The sequence below is a fragment of the Pelodiscus sinensis genome, unplaced genomic scaffold (assembly GCF_049634645.1).
Source record: "Pelodiscus sinensis isolate JC-2024 unplaced genomic scaffold, ASM4963464v1 ctg35, whole genome shotgun sequence".
NCBI lineage: Eukaryota > Metazoa > Chordata > Testudines > Trionychidae > Pelodiscus > Pelodiscus sinensis.
The window spans coordinates 4753236-4758833 of NW_027465908.1; the positions used below are offsets into that span (position 1 = coordinate 4753236).

At 46.6% G+C, this 5598-nt stretch overlaps 1 long non-coding RNA gene across 1 annotated transcript; it reads left to right on the forward strand.

Moving 5' to 3' along the window:
* The first annotated feature begins 1316 nt into the window (after nucleotides 1-1316).
* LOC142824495 (uncharacterized) lies at nucleotides 1317-4389 on the forward strand. The gene is made up of 2 exons (XR_012899354.1): nucleotides 1317-1382; nucleotides 3180-4389. It is a non-coding gene; the product is annotated as an uncharacterized LOC142824495 (long non-coding RNA).
* Nucleotides 4390-5598: the final 1209 nt, after the last annotated feature.

Sequence of the window (5598 nt, forward strand, 5' to 3'; positions counted from 1 at the left end):
ATACATACTGAAAACTATAGTAATCGTTCTATATAAAGCCATGGTACACCCACATCTTGAGTACTGCAGGCAGATGTGGCCACCTCCTCTCAAAAAAGATATATTAGCATTGGAAAAAGTGCAGAAAAGGGCAACAAAAATTATTAGGGGTTTGGGACAGGGGCTGCCATATGAGTAGAGATTAGTAAAACTGGGACTTTTCAGCTTAGAAAAGAGGAAACTAAGGAGGGTTATGATAGAAGTCTATAAAATCATGACTGGTGTGGAGAAAGTAAATAAGGAAAAGGTATTTACTTGTTCCCATAAGAACTAGGGATCACCACATGAAATTAACAGGTAGCAGGTTTAAAACAAACAAAAGGAAGTATTTCTTCACATAACACACAATCAACCTGTGGAACTCCTTGCCAGAGGATGTTGTGAAGACCAGGACTTTAACAGGGTACAAAAAAGAGCTAGATAAATTCATGGAGGATAGGTCCATGAAAGGCTGTTAGCCAGGATGGGTAGGAATGGTATTCCTAGCCTCTGTCTGTCAGAAGCTGGGAATGGGCATCAGGGGATGGATCACTTGATGATTCCCTGTTCTGTTCATTCCCACTGGGGCATCTGACATTGCTCACTGTCAGAGGACAGAACACTGGTCTAGGTGGACCTTTGGTCTGACCCAGTAGGGCCACTTTTATCATCCCCAAACTTCTGCTACTGCAAGAGAAAGTGATTGCTGCAGGAGGAACTTAAGCTAGCCCAACTATTAGCGTGTTTCTAAAAAACACCAGATAAGCCAATAAAACAGGAACCAGTTCTTGAAGGAATATAGTGTATTTAATCATGTAAACACCAGGGACAATTCATTTTCATCTGGTTTTAGAGAAGTCTCTTATATTCAGCACAGCAGGGATATTGTACCTGGAGGAGAAAGGATACTATATAAAATCAGCCATATGTTCTTGAAAGGATGAATTAAATATTCCCAGTGCAGATTGTCTGGAGTTATGTAAAATTTGAGGTGGATAAACTCCAATTTGCATCCCTCCAGTATCAGACGTTGGTGAATTGATAGAGAAGGAAGCAAGGTAGATAAGTGATTCTAATAAATCCTGGGAGCATCAGTGCTACATTCAATTTGTGTTCCTTTTCTTCCCATGAGCAAACAAATACCCTTCCCTCAAATATTCCAGTGTATCTCCTCTCCCTCCCAGCATACAGGCAGCTTGCTTGGTGCACAGGAGATCTGCACTCTGTGCATTGGCTGACCAGATTTATTGCTTAATGCTATGCAACAAAAGTGCCCTGACCAGACCATACTGTGTCTGGAGCTTGCTATTTTCAAGGAAGAAAAAGGCAAGGCAGCATTTGTACCTTATGGCACTTAGATTGAGGTGAGAATTTTTACATTTGGCTCTTAGAGAATCCCCATTTGTTTGATAAAACTGAGAAACCTGATCCAATAAAATCAGTGGAAAGACTTATTAGATCCAGCCCTGCATGTCTTGAGATCTCCCAAAGTATTACAGTGTGGGGAAATTTCTTCCCTTTCCCTGAGTTATTTTTAGTGCTCAGGCTTTGATTTATTTTTACCACTACTGTTTGGCAGGGCATATTTTTGCATCCCTTATTATCGTTACCACTTTGCGTCAGGCAGATAAATTTATCTCCATCCCATGCTTTCTATTGTTATGAAATGACAGAGTTAAACGCAACTTATTCACAGATTGCTTATTCAATGATTAGCACGTCACTTAGAATGGAGCATTAACATTGTGGGATTAGTTCGCTTTTGCTATTTATATAACGAGCCTTCAATTTTCTTCTGTTTAAAGGTGGGGAAATGTGCGTAATTTTTCTTTCCCATGAAATAAAACCATCTCCTAAAAATTGTCCTTGTTTTTTAAAATATTTCTGAAGATCCCTTTATTCTGAAAGTTGTGTGGAGGCTTTTTAGCTTGAGTTACTTAAAAACGAAACCAAGGAAAGCCCAGAAGAATATAGTGTAGAGAGGAATGTTACACTAGATCCTGATGGGATTAAACACGTGTGATCTATCGACACTAAAGGAAGAACCTATCATTCCTATTGGATAGTTGTTCAAATGATTCCATTGCTTTTGTTAATCCTGTACATCTCTCTCAGTATAAATGACTTGTTATGGTTGTAGACAGTTTTTAGCCTCATTGTTTGATTTCCTTAAGTGCAGGGTTAAGACTCATTGACACACAATCATGTTGTCCTTCTAAACATCTATTGCCTTCAAAGTACATCTTTGCTGAGTGAGGACTTTAGGGTCAGACCTATTAGTCTATTGCAGAGGTGGGCAATAATTTTGGAAAGGGGGCCACTTCACAAATTTCGGAAGTGGCCACGGGCTGACCTGGAAGGGGCGGGGCCTCGAGTGGAAGGGGCAAGCCTTCAGAAGGGCTGGGGTTGAGAACTACCCTGCTGGGGAAGTGACCTTATTTTCTGAACCAGCTGCAGCCAGTAAGATTTAAATTATGAAACAGGTTAAGTGTTTTAACTTTCTCATGTTAGTTTATCAAACTTCATTTTAAATAAAGTAAAATATTATGTCCAACACAAAAGGTTTCAATGTTTTCTTTATTTATGGAAGGGATGGGGAACCCTTTTTGTGTTGGGGGTCACTGACCCACAAGAAATCAGTTGGGGACCACACAAGTGAGAAGCAAAAAAACGCCTCCAAATCCCACCCCCCACGCTCACTGATGCAGCCCCAGCTAAGACACCTCACTACTCTAGTGCCACAACCTCACAGGGTGAGGGGAGGAAAAGGGAAGGGGAAAACTGATGTTCAGGACTTCCCATAGACCAGATTTACTTTTCTGGAGTTAGTGGATCTTTCAGATCTCCTTAGGCTCTGGGGTATGGACAAAACTGAGGAGTACAGTGCACGAGACAGAGCTCCCAGCAGTAGGATAGGGATGGGGTGCAGGATCTGGGAGGGAGCTAGGGTGCAGAAGAAGGCTGGGAGTAGGGTTTCGGGCCAGCTGGAAGGAGCAGGAACAAGGAAGGGTGCAGTGTGTGGCCAGGAGAGAGGGTATAAGCACCAGGGAGGGTGTCAGAGCAAGCTGGGGGTGCTGGGTCTTGGGGGGGGGAAGGACAGCATTCGGGTGAGGGGTCTGGGCATGAGAGGGAACCTTACCTGGCTCTGTGCTCCCTTGAAGCAACAGCTGAAGCCACGCTGTCCTAGCTGCCCCAGAGGGAAGCCCTGCTGCCACAGCCATGCAGTCCCGGAGACCGGAGACCCCGCTGCTGCGGCCACGTGATCCTCGACTGGCACTGAGGCCACAGGCCGCTCCGGAGGCACCACAGCCTGGGTCCGGCCCCAAAGGCACTACAACTGAGCCCATGCAGCGTGGGGCCACCCCAGCGGAGCCGTAGTTTGGGGCCGCCCCAGGGGCACCACAGCCACACAGCTTCAGGTCTCTCTGGAGGCACCGCCAGACCCGGAGCCAGACCCGGAGGCACCGCTACCACGGGCTCACAGCTTGGGACGGCCCTGTAGCTCCTCCCATCTCACTCCCTTCCCCTCACCCCTGGTCCTGTAATTAGGGGGCAGGGCCTATAATTGCCTCGGATTCGGCTGGCTCAGTGGCTTTTGCCCACCCCTGGTCTATAGCTTCAAAAGAGCCTAATGATTTTAGAGTCCTTCATTGTTGAAATGAGACACTCTAGGCCTGTGTTTCCAAAGCCAGTGCTTAGCCCTTTGTGACCAATAAGCCCATTTAAGTTCTCTTGGGTTGGGTACTCAAAAATTGCAATATTCATAATCACTAGCCCATAGTTTCTCTCTCTAGAAACTCAGATAGTCTCTATTGCCATAACATCTGAGCATTCATGTAGTAAGTTGAGGGTCGGTAACATAAAATCAGCAGGCCTAAACTCTAGTGAGCAAGACTTTGGCTCAGTAGAACTGCAGCAGGAAAGAGGCTTGGCTAAAGAGAAATGGTATAAGCCAGGTCCAGCATAAAGAATATGAAAAGGTACCAGGCACAGGGGACCTCAGAAGGGTCATAACAGAACGCCTTGCTGAGAAACATCTTGGCACCCCACAAATAAAATACATACCAACCTAGGTTCAGGACCAGGTCAAATTTGACAGCATGATGGATAGTAAATAAACCCCACTTCTGAGGAAAGGGGCATAACCAGGTGCATCCTGATACGTCAGGAATGACGTGTAACTTGTTGGTACCTGTGTATAAAAGTGCACCCCAAAGGGTGATTGCTGGCTGACCATAAGGGGGAACTGGAAATCCAAAGTGCTTAGTGGGTGCCATGGCTTACAGAAGGGGTAGTGGTGCAGCGGCAAGTCTGTTCACTGCCAGCTATTATTGTATGTCATTTGGCAATAAACTGCTTGGGTGATTTCGATCCGTATCTAATTTGTGGTCTCTGGGGGCTCTCTCGGAAGTCTGTTGTGCATGGTTAATTCACTAGACAGGGGCACAAATGCATGCATGCACGCAGCCGAAAGTTTATCATCACTGATGGAGTAGAGGACCTGTTGGGAACCCATTGGGATGAATCTTGACTGATGACAATTCAGATGTAGAGTGCCCTAAATTGAAACTAACAATTCACTTGCTTGTAGGTTAAACGCCAAAATAATTTTCTACTTTTGTCATGCTGAACCACTAGAATAATTCCAGTAAGCACTACAGTAAGATTGGACTAGGCTGCACAAGTGTTCGATGGCACAGTACCATCCAACTAAGCTTCCAGGCACTAGCCCTGTTCTTTTAAGTAAACAACAGATACTTTCAGGAGCTGCATCCAAGCCAGCCAAATACTGTGCAGTCTCAACTCTGATTTGATTTCAGAGGAGAATGACTGTACGTCTCATTTCACGTGATGAAGAACTTACTCTAGACAGACAAAAGAGTAGGTGGAGCCATATTTGCTGGGCTCTCATAACGCCCCACAGCTTTATAATTAGATGTTAGCCAGATGGTCCCTTCTAGTTCCAAAAAGACATAAAGCAAATTAGGCCAAATAACAAAGATGGGACAGCAGCAAAAAACTAGCAACCAGCAAGAGATGGATCCCTACAAGCTGCTAAGGACTAACTCACTGCATCAGCTGCTCTATGAAAAATGTCTGTGTGGCAAGTGGGCTCAGACAGTTCTAAACAGAGGTGAACACTAATCATAAGTGTCCTGGGTAATGTCACACACATCAGCTGCACCCCTCTCAATGGCTGTGGAGGGGGGGGCAGGAGGGACAGAGGGTGTGGAGGAAGCAGGATTGGAAGCAGGAGCGGAAGCAGGAGCAGGAGCAGGAGGAGCAGGGGGAGCAGGAGGAGAAGGGGGAGCAGGGGGAGCAGGGGGAGGAGGAAATGGGAAGCAGTCGAGTAGGCTCTGGAGGTGGCCTCGCAGGGCACGGCCCTGCTCCTCCAGGGCCTCCAGACTCCTCCGGCGCAGCCTCAGGTCCTCCCGGACCCAGTGGTCCTGGGTGCGGAGCTGTCGGTCCAGGAACCGGAGATGCCGCCTCTGGTATTCCTCCTCGTTCCTGGCTCTCCTGCTTGCCCGGGCACGGGCAGCTGCTGCAGGTGGTGTGGTGCGTCCTGCAGGCCCAGGTGCT